Source organism: Struthio camelus, chromosome 2, assembly GCF_040807025.1.
Source record: "Struthio camelus isolate bStrCam1 chromosome 2, bStrCam1.hap1, whole genome shotgun sequence".
In the NCBI taxonomy this organism is placed as follows: domain Eukaryota; kingdom Metazoa; phylum Chordata; class Aves; order Struthioniformes; family Struthionidae; genus Struthio; species Struthio camelus.
In genome coordinates, this window is record NC_090943.1 from 124,236,014 (window position 1) to 124,251,020 (window position 15,007).

Here is a 15,007-nt window from a genome sequence, read left to right on the forward strand (position 1 = left end):
CCACAGGCGTTTGCCATATGGGTTCTGTACTGATCTGGTTACGAGTAAGAGTGCACCCCTCTGGGAGCACGCAGAAAGTGAGAGGTGGATTGCAAAAGCTGGATATTAGAGCACTGTGATAACCAGTAAGAGGGTCTAAGAGCACAGTGATAACCTACATAACACGTTCATGACAGTCTCTCCTGTACTCACGCCGCTGTGTGCCACAGTACCACCACCAGCATGTTTCTATTGCAGGCTGGCTTTGCTGGTGATTGTAGCGTATTCATACAACATTGCACTGGGCTCTGTTATGCAGACTGTGCTGGAGCAGAAGAAATATGGCTGCAGTGTATTGTTTTTCAGTTGAACTGATAAGACCTGTTTTGTCTGAAGAGGCAGATTTCTGTCTGTGGCCTTCAGTTAGCTTCACCTCGCCTGTCCATCCGTCCTCAGTTGCTTCATGGAGGCACACTCTGAAAGTTGTGGATCATATCTGTGATCCAATGAGCGCTCTATCCAGCCCTGGGCTTTTCTGTAGTGGCTTTTCAAGATAAGTGGGAATCACTGGGCCGTCAAAACTGCAAAGCATTTTAATTCATTCTGTTCCCTTTGCGTAACTGTGGGCATAATACAAGAAGAATGAGTTTGCCTGAAACTGCATTTCCAAGTGTAACAATCCAGAATATTAACCTGCTCAGAAATTAATTTTCAAACTTTTGAATTCCTTCTTTAGAGCCAGTGTATTTGGACAAATTCATATCTATCAGAATAGATATCTAGAGTTGGATGACCCAGAGGTAGGCCTTTGGGTCTGAAACAACATGGCCAGTCTTATGTTCCTATACTTCCTTCCATGAGTTTCTCCTAGAAGATCACGAGCTAGCTTCAAGTCAGTAACAACAAAATTGTCCTGCTGTTCAAAAGTCTGGTTGGAAACCCTGCTTGAACGAGGAAACACCTTTTTTTCTCAGAACTTTCTAGAGTCATTCACACCTTTTTCATTTCCAGGAAACATTATATGAAACTGGGTTGGCCCGTCTATAGTAGAATTGTATTGTGTAACTACAGTACATCCCTGTCCCATTTGCTAGGTATCCATGTATTTATGGACATATTGCAAGGCTTTTGTTTTAACATAAGCAATATTACATTGTTAGAGTTCTGAATTATGTTTCTTATGTTGTAACATTTTTGACCCTGGATACGCATGGAAATGCTTATATTTAAAGTTCCTGTGAGAGTATTCTAGGGTTAGAGGCAAAGGACAAGAATGTGAAGGGAGAAGTAATCCTTCATTTATGCTACTTTGGGCACAGAGGCCCTACAAAGGGTAGACTTAGTAGGCATATGGATACTTAGCATTACTTTTGTAAATGGAAGTTATGCCTCACAAACCTACTGGAATTAATGTTGGAGTCAACAGGCATATTGCTGAGTATTACCTAATCAGCCAGTAGATATTTCAAAAAGCTTGATAAAGTCCATCAACAAAAAGCTTCTCAGGAAACTGGAATAGGAGGAAAGATCTTATTGCAATCAATATTTTTTAATGGTGAAAAAAAGAGTTAAGGAAGTTCCTGAAATAGGGGAAGGTTATTCTAAGCTCTTACACAACTTAGAATACTTTCTGCTGGCTGTGTCAGATTCCTCCAGATATTTAGAGCAGTATAACACTGACAAAAGACTGGGAAAATGCAGGGGCCACTTTTCCCTTCTCAGCTGCATAGGATACTTTGCTGGCAGAGTAACTAAGGACCTGCTAATGTTGGAAGTATCCCTGGATTGGAAATTTGCTTCTTTGGTGGGCCACTAGAAGCCTGAGAAGATCAACAAGTCTGGCACTTGTTTTGGTCAGGTTTTTCTGCTGTTGTCAATAGTTAATAAAAAGTGATAAACGTTCTTAATTTAGGTCAGGTATGCTAATTGCCTTAAGAGCGCCTGAACAATGAACAACAATGACCCTAACTAAGAAACTAATTACCCTAAAACGTTGGCATTCTTAATCATCAAAGAAGATGGCATAAAGCTCATCTTTAACTTACGGAATAATTATTATCAGTGGTCTAAAGCTTTGTGCATTACTCATTCCCACATGACGTCTGGGTTGAACAAGACTGTGGAATACAGTCCCATGCTTTTCCACTTCTTTTTTTCTCATAGGAAAGTGCAAACATAACTCTGAAAGTTTAAATGAAATCTCCTATTTTGAAATTGCTTTCAATTAAATGTTAACCTAAATTTTAAGCTATATCAGTTGTACATCTCGATAAAACATCTCGATAAAACAAAATACACCACCTATATTTAAACTAGCTTTTCTTGTTTGCACTTAGTAATTCTCATCATTATTCATATATGAAAAACACTATTTGCCTAACAAAAGGTGCACTTTTCATGGTGTGAGTATACCTGCTGCGATAACAAATCTTGATTTTCACCTACCTTTTGTGGAAGAGGGAAGTATTTATATGGATATTTAATTTGGCTATTTCGTACAAGTGCTAGATAACTTTTGTCATTGCCATTTAAATATAGGTACCCCAAGATCTTTATATGACAAGATCTTTATATAAATTAGTACATTTTATTACATAATTTTAATTTTAATAAAAATCAAATTTAAAAGATAATATATATTTAAATCAAATTAAAATAATTTATTTAAAATTGCATAGGCATATCTAAGACTTAGATTAAAAAAAAATCCCTTCAGGTGAAATGCCAAAAAATTAGTGATTGCCATATTTTGAAGATCAGTTGATTTGGAAGTGAAGAAGTTCCAAATGTTCTCCCTCCAAGTGACAATGAAGGAAATAATAAACAAAGTTGTTTTTTTTTTTTTTTGCCATGCTTAGACCAAACCCAAGAATAAAAGGAAGTGAAGAGCTTATGTTAAAAATAACTTCTTTACCATTTTATCCAAAAATTCATGTAAAACAAAAGAATTAAAAAGAAGGTGACTGGTGATGAAATGTCATAAATTGACCTAATGCAGGTAATTCCTCAATTTGACACTCATCATTCCGAAGATTACCTGTTTGCTTGAAACCTGAAAAAGAGATCCATTTTGCAAGTCTTAAACTGCAAACACTACTTGAGCTTCTATTGAATAAAATTGAACCCAAATCTAAGCCAACATTTTTTTTTAATTTCAGTCTACTAGGACAACATTGGGAAGTTTGATCCAGCTTTGAGTATTTTTTTCAGATAATCAAATAAAAACTCAAAATGAGAAAGAAACATAGCACAGATTTACCAACCCAACTGCTGCTTGGAACAACACCTTGTTAGGTTCATAAGATATTCTAGTAGAAGAGCAAAAATGCACTTTGTTTACACCACAGCTGCAGTAGGAGTCAAAATTTAACTTGTAAATAAGAAATTTAGTACATCTTTTTTGTGTGGTTAAAAAGTCACCTCTCAACTCTATTTCTTCCTCTTTTTCCAGATACAAGAAATTACAAAGAGAAGATTAATTTAGGTACCACGATATGGACAATCAAAGACTAGCTGGACAATAGACAGACAAAGACTAAGATAGTTATGGTAAGAACTAATATGATTTATAAGCAACTACTCTTCACTCTTACTAAAGTTTTTTTTTGCTTTATTTTGTTTTGTTTTTCCTGGAACCATTCTTACAATACTCTGTACTGAATTACTGGAAAAAGAACAAAAAAAGCTTTTGAAGCAGAAATACTTCACTTTGAGGGGTTTTTTTTTTGTTTCTCAGAAAACGTTATCTCAGTGCTCTGGGGCATCCTAAAAGCAAGCAGAATATTAAACATTATTAGGAAAAGAAGAAAGAAAGTAGAATAGAAAACACAACCATGCCACTGTATAAATTCATATATTTGCTAAACTTTGATTAGCAATCTTAAAAAAATGCCTACTAGAATGCCTACTATGCCTGCTATGAATGGTTTTCATAAAACAAAACTAAATGTAGTAGCAGCAATGAGAGAGAACGAGTGAAAGGTCAGAGATGTAAAGAAAAGGACTGTGCTGGAGATATGCAAAATAACAAATGACATATGAGAAAAACAGTGAAGGATTATTCACAATTTCTCCTAAGCTGAAAATTTAGAAGGTATCAAATGAAATGATCAGACAGGAGCAACAAAACAAACAAAAGCAAATTTTTTTTGCAAGTCAGTACTATGAGATGTTATGGAGGCCAAAAGCATAAATATGTCAGAAAAAGGATAAGAAAAGCTAACACAGGATGTGCTTACCAGTGGGTGTTAGCAGCACTGCTCTGAATCCTTGACTTTGGATGTTGCTAAATACAGAATGGCAGAGTTGTGGAGTATACTGGGCAAAGACCACTCCACACATGCTTTGCTTCTTACACTTTCTCCCTAAACATCAGTTACTGTCTACTGCTGGAGTTGAGAGGAATGAATTTGACAGTTTAGTTCTATCCTCTTCTCAAAATGTCTGTCTGCTGGACTTTCCTAGAGATTTGTCTGGGATAAAGATGTTGAGTGATATCAGACAAATGTGATTTTTTATTAAAAAAAAAAAAAGCATAAGGTACATGAAAACTCTGGATTTAGTTCTGTAGTGTGCTTTGTTCTGTATTTGTCTGGTTATATATTGAGAAAATTATATAAGAAATAGCATTTCTAAATGAATAAACAAAATTAAATTTTAACAAAATGAAAATACTTCATTAAAGATTTTATAAACAGGAAGTATATGTTCTGCACAAGCTTTATTTTGTCTTACATCAAAGATGCATAATACAATTGTATAGGAGGGGCCGATATGGGAGTTGTTTGAGTATTATTCACCAAACATTTTTTTCATGTAATACACTGACTAATCCTGTGACTTCTTTTTACTCTTGCCAGGTATCAGCACTGAAACTTTCTTCATCCATATTCCTTGCATGTAAGAAAATGATTAAGCAAAAATCTCTCTGAGAAGTGATTTCTTTTAAAAGAATAGAATCACTTCCCTAATAATATTGGAGTGCTTTTACGATCGCCAAGTCAGAGTTGAATGACTATAGAAATCTCTTTATGAGAAGAATACATTAGGAGATTAAACTACATATGTCCCAAATCCTAAATTAATACTTTGCCCCAGTTTTAATAGGGGAATGCGATCATGATGTACGTCATTGATGGAAGGTTATCCAACGAGAATAAGAAATGGAAATGACCGCATCCGTGGTGGATACAAAAATAGACATGTGTTGTATGAAATGTGAACAGCCTGGATAATGTCCAGTAGAAGAGATTTTAAATAATGTTGGAAATGATGCTTCAATCACATTAGGGGATAGTAAGTGTGGTAGATGTATCTGAAAAGGAAAAGTGGGGTATTCAAATAATTCCTTTATTTGTCCTTAATACTCTACAAGATATTAGAATAGATTTTGAAAGGAAGAGTAACCAAGAATGTGGAGATTAAATAGGGTAAATTCAGCGTTTTTGAAAATAGCAGATTGGGTCATACTGCAGTGTATCTTTCTTTCACATCCCTTAGACAGTGCCAGTGCAGTGAAATTAGTAAACTAGATTTAAGTAAAACATTGATTCAGAGGCATTACAAAATAAAGGGAATGAAAATAGGAATTAAAACAAGGACTATGGAATGACTGTCATGATGGCTAAAGGGATGACTACAACTGGATAGACTGAAAAGAGTGTTATCAAGATGAATAGAGGCTAGCATTAATATTTTCCAAGAACGAGTCTTAGAACCAGCTCTACTTAATATTGCTATTCATGACTTTGCTTTAAAGAAATCTAGATTAATGTTTACATTAATAATCCATGTTGTGGATAATGCAACACTTGAAAATTATTGCCAATGATAGGAATAGGTAGGTCATACACTGAAAAAACAGAACTAGGATAAAATGTCATAGTAGAGAGTAATGTTTACAGGGACTAAATCCAGAATTTTTACTCTAAATTGCTTAGTACCCTGAGGTAACACTTCCATAGAGGGAAAGGGATATGCTGGCAGATCACAGGAGGACTATCAGTGTGATAGGGCCGATTTAAATATATCACAAAACATTTTCAGTAAGGCCTGGGGAATTTTAGTATTACGGTACATAAGCAAGACCTTCCTTAAAATGTTAGTTCAAGTTGTAATCGTTCATGCTTAACAAATAATATAAATTGGAACGGATATAGAGAAAGGCTAATATAATAATAAGAGGAAATGCATTTTAGAAGGTGAAAAAGTCTATTTAAGCTAGCAAAGTTGAAGTTTTAGAGGAGGTACAATTTTTTAAATAAATACTTCTGGATAAACATGAGAGATAGAGAAAATATTTTAAAGAATAATATTCTTGTAAAAGACATTGGATATACAAAGTCTTAAATACTAAGAGGAAACTTCTGTAGCTGCTCTTTAAATAGAGTAAAATAGGCAAGAAACCTTTCATATTTTAATGTGATGTGCATGAAGTTTATGAAGTGTTTTACAGACTCATGTGCTTTTAATATGCTAGCAATATTTGCTGCACTGTATTTTTATTGAATTCAATTAATCCCATGGATCATGGATTCACCAATTTGTATATGGGACAAGAAGGAACTGCTGCAAGATTTGATGCAGAGACTTAGATGTTTACAAAATGCTATGCTCTTGACTGGCTACTGAGAAAGCCTCCATGATGATGATAATGATGATGATGATGATGATGATGATATTGTATTGGAAGTTCTCTGCATTTCTACCCTTAGTTGCTCTAACTGCTGCATGTAGATCTGATGGCGGGCCGTTCTGTAAGGCCAACAGGAAGGCTGACCGTGGTGGCTGGAGGGATCCGGTCTCTTTGTGCAGTGCCTAGCTCACTGCCCTCTTTTGAGGGACCGAGTTACTCATGTCACTTGTTGCCCTCTTGGAGAGACTCTGATGTTTTGGCTTCCTGGCCAGCTAGTACAAGCTCCAGTGGGCAGAAAGCAGTGCCTGGAGAACTGCCGCTGCCACGTGAGATATCTCCATAGCTTCTGTGGTTGTGGGGAAAGTAAAGGGACTGTTCCCTAAGCTCACTGCACTTTGAAGTCTGGCTGTACAGGTTTCCATGCTTAGGATTCAGCATGGCTTCAGGTATGAAAACCTGTCCCCACTGAAGTCACTGGCAAAACCCCAGGATTTCACTCCAGGATTTTAACTAGAGTTTACATTTCACAGAACACAGTGGAGCAGCTTTGAGAAATCTCTTCTCTCCCAAAGCCATGGAAGGCAAGACCTAGCGGGATAAATCCAGCATACAAATCCAGCATGAAACAGGCAACTGGAACACTGTAAATGTAATTGCTGTAGTAGAAGTATTGTTATGCTGTTCTGTGAAATTAAATTGTTGCTTGTCATTGACAAAGTTTCCGTACTAACTAAGGCTTACTTTTTCCTTCTGTTCTTTATTTCCCTCTAACTTCCTTCTCTTCCATTTTTCCTTCATATTTTTGCTGATTTGCTGAAGGTACCACATCAAGCAGTGTATGCCCTCAGTCTACTGATAAGCTATGATTTGCTCGTGTTTTTGTAATAAGCATTTGAGAGTCTTGTATTCATGACACTACATGTATTCTGGACTTCATTTAAAACTTCATTAAATTCCTTAGAATAGAAAACTAAAGGATTTATTCTTCTATCAATTAGCCTGGTGCAATTCCCTAGACTTACATTTTTGCATTGGTAAAAACTCATGTAATCAAGAGAAGAATTTGACATAAGCTTTCTTTAGTTGTCTGCTCTGCAAAAATAATGTTAGGAGTGCTTTTTATGAGTGAAGCAATATATGCATACCTGCATATAAACATACATATACATATATACATAAATACATTTGTGCATGTGTGTGTGTGTGTATATACTTACACATATACATATACATATATATATATATACACATACAAAATCCCTTTAAGTTTAGCAAATATCAGGCCATTATTTGCATGTAGAACGTATAATTAATAATGTGTCATTAAGCATGCTTTTAGAATGTGGATTACCATAGAATAATTTCTATTTGAACCAGAACAGTAAATATTAAGGCATCATTTTTGGCAGTAAATTTTGATTCACTAACAAACTTCTGTTATAATGAGTTTACTTGGATTATGCTGTCTACAGTAGTGTACTAACTAATATAGTACAGTGGGAAAAGGCAGGTAATAGAATAGCAGCATTGTGATGTGGACAGGGTAGAACAAAGATGAAGAGGATTTAATATCAAGCACCTAAATCAAAATATTTATTGTAATGATGCAAAGTTCAGATCAGGATATATGAGACAACTGTAACAAAAGCATAATGAAAGAACCTTGTTGGAACACAGCAAAAGCTAAAATGGCAGTCTGACATTGAAAACTTGCCAAAACAACTATTGTCTAACTCCAATTAATGAATCAAATGCAATTTGTTCAGGCAAATAAGGGACTGTAGTTCAAAGTTGGATGTTATTAATTTTCTAGTAAAACCTTGGCTAAGCGCCTACTACATTAGTCTATCTTTCAGACTGTTTTTTGTGGAAAACATAGCTATAATCTATGAACATATCACTCAACTATAGACATATGCCCCAGTTTTCTTTCCTGTCAAGTGTCAGATGAAAATTGCTTTTCTCGAAAGTGAAGTTTCTTAGAAGATGAACTCGGTAAGGGAAATTTCAGGATTTTTCATATAGGTCAGTAATATCATGAAAAAAGATCAGCAATTACAAATCAAGCCCGGAGTGAAAACTGGTAATAACCATTTGGGAATTCTATGGGAAACACAGATTGCCCAAGAGTGTTTTTCTCTCCTTTTTTTTCTTCCCCCTCCTGTGTAAATGGAATATTTAAATAATCTAGTTATTTTAACAGCATTTCAGAGTTAATTTAACAAATGAAAGGAAGAATTTAGCAAATGAAAGTATGTGTTAAGAACTTTAATTTTCTTATAATCAAAAAGGAAAATTACTTAATTCTATAGAGAAAATAGTCATTTGAAGACATTAGGTACTGTAGCAGGTCAGAAAAAATAAAATAGTATAACAGATGCAAGGGAGATATTAGAATGACTGGTATTTTTTGAAAATATTACTATATTTAGTACTATTTTTAACTATATATTTTTGTAATTATATTACTGCATGTAGTACTAGTACTTCTTGTCTGTTTTCTTGCTCTCCCAGATACAAATAGGATAGAGAAGGGTATCTATAGGTGTGCTAGAGAGAGATATGAAAATAATATAAAGAAAATGGGGTGTGTGTTACAACAATGTAATGCTCCAACATAATGCATTCATTAAACTAACACTGAGTTACACTAATCATCTGTACTGGTTATGAAAAAGGCATTTCCATTGACAACTGCACACAGACATTTTCATTCTGAGTAGTCTGAATCTTTTTTTTCATGCCATACGGAAAGATAGTAAATTGAGATGTACCCAGTCCTCCTTTAGAAGTACATTGCATTACAAGATTTTTGCTTTGATTGAAAAAAAAAGTCATGGGGTTCCTGCGGCTTCTCTTGACTGATCTTGAAAATGTGTATAACTCTGACACGCTTATTCATTTTCACCTAACATAAATACTTACGTTTAAGAGAGCTTCCAAGGATATGTCTCCAAAGTGTCCTTGAATTTGCCCTCCTATGGAGGATGACATAAGACCCAAGGACTTATGTGGCCTTTTTTCCTAAGGAGTAGTAGAATATGCATATATAAAGGATTTCTGAGAAGTGTAAAATCTGGAAAGTCTCTGTGCAGGGGACTGGGATTTGTGAAAGAGCAATATTGTTTCTTATAGGTAGAGGAGGTGGAACACTATTGGGTCAAAAAGCAGAAAAAGGAGGGAACAGAACTGTTTTGAAACAAAATTTTATTATTCTACTATTGAAAGAGAATAGCGGGCATTATTCTGTTTCTTGTCATCCGTAGCTGAGAGTTGCACATATTCCTAAGCTGGTAAACTGTTGTTGGTATGAAACACACTTTTCATTTCACAGATACAATTTTGACATATTACAAAATGTTCTTTCCTTTCTATCCTTTTTTTTTTTCTTTTAGCTCTTATGAACTTCTATAAACTATCATTAGGCCAATTCAGCTAGCCTAAATAAGATTATAAGCAAGATGTCAATCAAAAATACGTTTTAATCAAGCGTCTCTGAGTACAATGAAACAACATAATAGTTATGATGCAGGTGGCAACGTGAAATATTGCCGGTACATTGACTCTCTCACTGTTACTCTTCTGTTTGCATTTAGAATTATTACAACAAATATCAAAAAAGTTTGCAAAACAGTAGCTGTTTCTCTCAGTACATATGATGTGAAGAGATTAGAGCTTTTTTTAGATTATCTTACTATGACTGAGATGAACTCTCTTTATTTCCATCGTAAGTATGCGTAGGCGAACAAACAAACTCTTACATATCAAAGTGACAAGTTTTAAAGGAAGGTATTTCAGAAGGTTCACGTTTTTATATTTTTATGCTTTCTGGATTTAATTCCATGAAGTAAAAATGCTGCATCCATATAGTGTAAAATTTCATTTCTTATTCTGAAATGAACATTTTAAGAGAAGCACCATTTTCTATAATCTCACTAGGACTTGTATACTATCTACAACGTACACAGAAAGCTATATACCTGATAAGCTGATGTTTCTAGATGAAGTCTTCCTATTTAGCGCTGTTTATATTTGGATTCCTTGCAGTTTTTTGTGGTCAGTAAAGAGTAAAAGCAATTAAAATATTAGAGAGATAACTTCATTTCAAACAATAAAAACTGCTTGCATTGTTGATTTAAGGAAAACAACCATATAATGTATCCTTTTGGGGTTCTTAATCTTAATTTGAGTAGTTTAAGGCTAAGTATAACCAGTGAGCTCTGTAATTATGGAAGTAGTACAAGTATTTAAGATTATTTCTCCTTAGAGTTACTTGAGTCTTTAGTTGGCTTCAGCACTATGAATTGGAATTTTCCCCAGTTCTTATGTGATCAGTTCTAGTTCTACAAGAACTAGTTAAAAAACTAGTTCTACGAGAGACAGGGTCGAGGAAAATATAAGCTGCAGTCCTTCTATATACTCTCCATCCCCATTCTGCACTACTTCGTGAAAGGGCCAGCTATGACCTTGATCAAGGTAAAAAGAAAGCTGCTTAGTTGAATTGCAACGTGAAATTCTTTATTATCGTGCATATTTCTGAAAAATGGTTTAAGGACATGAAATAATTCAGAAGCTAAGATAATGCTGTCTTAGAAATTTGGAGTCATTCAAATGGATTATTGAAAAGTGCAGACATTCTTAGTGATGCATGTGAAGATTTACTGTAAAACATTGCATAGCTTACACTCAAGAACATGTAATGTTCTGACTGAGGCACCTGTATTTCATATGTGTGATTTCATTGCTCTTCAGGACATCTCAATCTCCTATGAAATTTTATTAGACACAGGAACAACACTGTGGTATTTCTTACTGAGTTTTTTTGTTTAGTTAGTTTTTTACCTTGTTTTGTTTTTAATGCATCTATTCCTAAATTTATAAATGCTCATTGCACAACTGAATTTAGGGAATATCAAAATAAGCAGATACTTAGAGTGGCAAACTTCTGAGATAGCACAGAACAGCTGAGCTTTCTGGCCCCATCATTGCCTCCAAAGGACTGGTCCAAATCGGTGGGTAGCAGCTGTTTTTACTTCCTCCTTCTAACAGCAGCTGCACCCTGCTCTTCTCATTTTTCAGGCTTTGCTCGAAGGTCAGCAGCCCAGTTCCGCCTCTGGTCTCCAGCCCAGCCTCACCTTTTCCTGGCAGGAGCAGCCCTGTCCCTCTCACACTACAGCACTTGACAGGGGAGGATAAGCTGACTGCTTGAGGTGCCTCGAGCCGGTGCTGAGATTAATTCTGAGATATTTCTGTTCTCTGAAACATGTTACTACCCAATCTTTCTCCTACCATAATTCAGATAATTCATTCTCTCAAAGAGAGATTTGTAGAACTTCGTCATCTGAGAGTTATTAGGAGTGTTTAACTTAGAGTGCGTTGGTTTGAAAGACTGGCCAAAAGTTATTCTTCTGCACTTTAGATACTTAAGTAAGCCACATAAGTTGTTGCACGCAGTCTCCCAAGTTCCTGCCCATCTCTGTAGGGTGAGACAGGCCCCTCTGCAGAAAGTTTCTGTAGTGAGGGGATTCGTCTTTTGGGGGATGCACTTCTCTCCTTCAGGTTACCATCATCCTTGCCTAGCTCTCTCAGCTTATTGCCCACAGTTAGATGGGATAAAGCCATCCCACTATCTCCCTATTTCAAAAAAAGAAAATACATAAAATGATATTTGACTTCCACATTTACTTCTTAGTAACTTACCACTCTTAGTTTCCCTGTCACTTCACATGGAAGGGTTGTGTACCCAGCTTTAAAGCTCTTTCAAGCTTCTACTTCTGTCTTTATCACTATCCTATTATTTGTTCTGATCCTAAGATGAACTAATGCTTGCATTTGTGCACTGCTCCTTGCATTTGTGTAGCAATTTCCTCCAGGGCTGAAATACCATCTTAAAATTAGTCAAAAACAGGGCGGGGGGGGGGGGGGGAGTTGGTTATTTTATTTTTCTGTTGTGATATCTGAAAGGAATTGTCAGTTTGTAATGGATAGATAGATTACCCATGGAGACTTTCAAAATTTTCTTCAACTTGTCCCATAACAAAATGATATTTGAAGAAGAAAATAAATTACATGAAAAATAAAAGATGCCCATCTACTGAAAGAACATGCCTAGGCCATACCTAATATTGTAAGACTATCCTGTCAGGTGGTGACTGTCAGGTGGTTGAGGTTACACAGAATCACAGAATGGCTGAAGTTGGAAGGGACCTCTGGAGATCATCTAGTCCTACCTCCCTGCTCAAGCAGGGTCCTCTAGAGCACATTGCACAGGATTGTGTCCAGATGGCTTTGGAATATCTCCAGCGAAGGAGACTCCACTACCTCTCTGAGCAACCTGTTCCAGTGCTCCGTCACCCTCACAGGAAAGAAGTTTTTCCTCATGTTCAGACGAAACTTCCTGTAATTCAGTTTGTGCCCGTTGCCTCTTGTCCTGTTGCTGGGCACCACGGAGAAGAGTCTGGCCCCATCCTCTTGACACCCTCCCTTTACATATTTGTATCCATTGATAAGATCCCCTCTCAGTCTTCTCTTCTGCAGACTGAACAGGCCCAGCTCTCTCGCCCTTTCTTCATAAGAGATGCTCCAGTCACCCAAACGTCTTTGTAGCCCTCCACTGGACTCTCCCCAGCAGTGCCACGTCACTCTTGTACTGAGAAGCACAGAACTGGGCATAGAAAGTTGGAAGGGACCTGTGGAGACTGTCTAGTCCAACCAGAGGCTCAGAGCAGGGTTAGCAAGAGTAGGTTGCTCAGGGATGTGTCCAGCTGGGTTTTGAATATCTCCAAGGATGGAGACTCCACAATGTCTCTAGGTAGCCCATTCCAGTACTCAGTCCAGTTTCCAGTTCACCTTCACAGTGGAAAAGTTTTTCTTAAGTGGAATTTCTTACTGAACAGTCCCAATTCTCTCAGCCTCTCCTTGTATGAGAGTCCATATGAGGACTCCCATCTCTTACTCATCTTTAAGGCCCTTTGCTGAACTGACCTCCAGCTGGACTTCGTGCCACTGATCACAATGCTCTGAGTTCAGCAGTTCATCCAGTTTTCAGTCCACTTCACTGATCACTTATCTAGCCCATACTTCTTAAGTTTGTCAGTGAGGATGTTATGGGAGACTATTGAAAGCCTTGCTAAAATCAAGATAAACAATATTCACTGCTCTCACTTTGCCCACCAAGCCAATCATTTCATTGTAGAAGGCTATCAGGTTGGTCAGGCATGATTTCCCCTTTGTAAATCAATGCTGCCTGCTCCCAATCACCTCTTTTCCTTTATATGTTTGGAAACAGTTTCCAGGATTATTTGCTCCATCAGCTTCCTGGGAATCAAGGTAAACTTGACAAGCTTCTGGTTCCCCAGATCCTTCTTGCCCTTTTTGAAGACAGGGGTGACATCTGCTTCCTTCCAGTCCTCAGGAACCTGCCCCATTCACCACAGCTTTTCAAAGACAGTCGAGAGTGGCCTCGCCATGACATCACTCAGCTCCATCAGCACTCACACATAATATGCTTACATGTGGTCACTCCCCTCCTCCGACCCAGCCCTCATTGACTTCACCAGGCTCAAAAAACTATCCGCAAATATGTTTGCAGCTTAAAAGAGCTATTACCTCATATTGTTAGGGCAAATATTTGCATTTGGAATCAGGCATCTCTGTCCCTAGTTCATGTGTTTTTACAGGATGAACAGTCCCAGCTTTCTCATTGTTCCTATTGAGATTAGTTTCAAATTCCATACAATTTCATTGTGATATCCTGGTTTGATGGCTGCAGAAGTGATGAAAGGCCCCTAGGATTGCTACAATCTGCAGAGTACATTTTAGATAAAATTATAATCCCGGAAATATATATTGGAATGTCTCAGTCCTGACTGCACCCAGCATTAAAATTCCAAATTGTTAGCAGTTTAGTACCATAAGGTATCATGAGGATTTTCCTGTAGAATCTTAGCATTATGGGATACATTCACAAGAAATTTTTAAGCTCTGACAATAACAATGTGATTAACAAATGAAACATTGCGTTGATTAGATCTTGGTTTGTCATGGGGAGAGGAAGCTGACCAGGTCCACCTCATTCATCCTGTATTAGTGATACATATGTTTAATATCACCACCTTAAGTAGCTTGTAGTCACACATACAATTTTCTTTCCCTCACTACTGCTCTTCTTTCATGTTACTCAGTTTTACATGCTTTACAAGGATAGGTGTGGTTGTTTCTTTATTTTTTTAATTCCGCTGCCATGATCTTTTTAATTTATTCCATTTGTAAGCATAGACAAGTTCATACAAGTATGCGAGTTTCGGCACACGTTTAACATTTGCTAATTTAGATGGTTTTTGAGATTATAGAGGAAGGTGGCTGCAAAACCAAAATACTTTCCATTCTAATTAA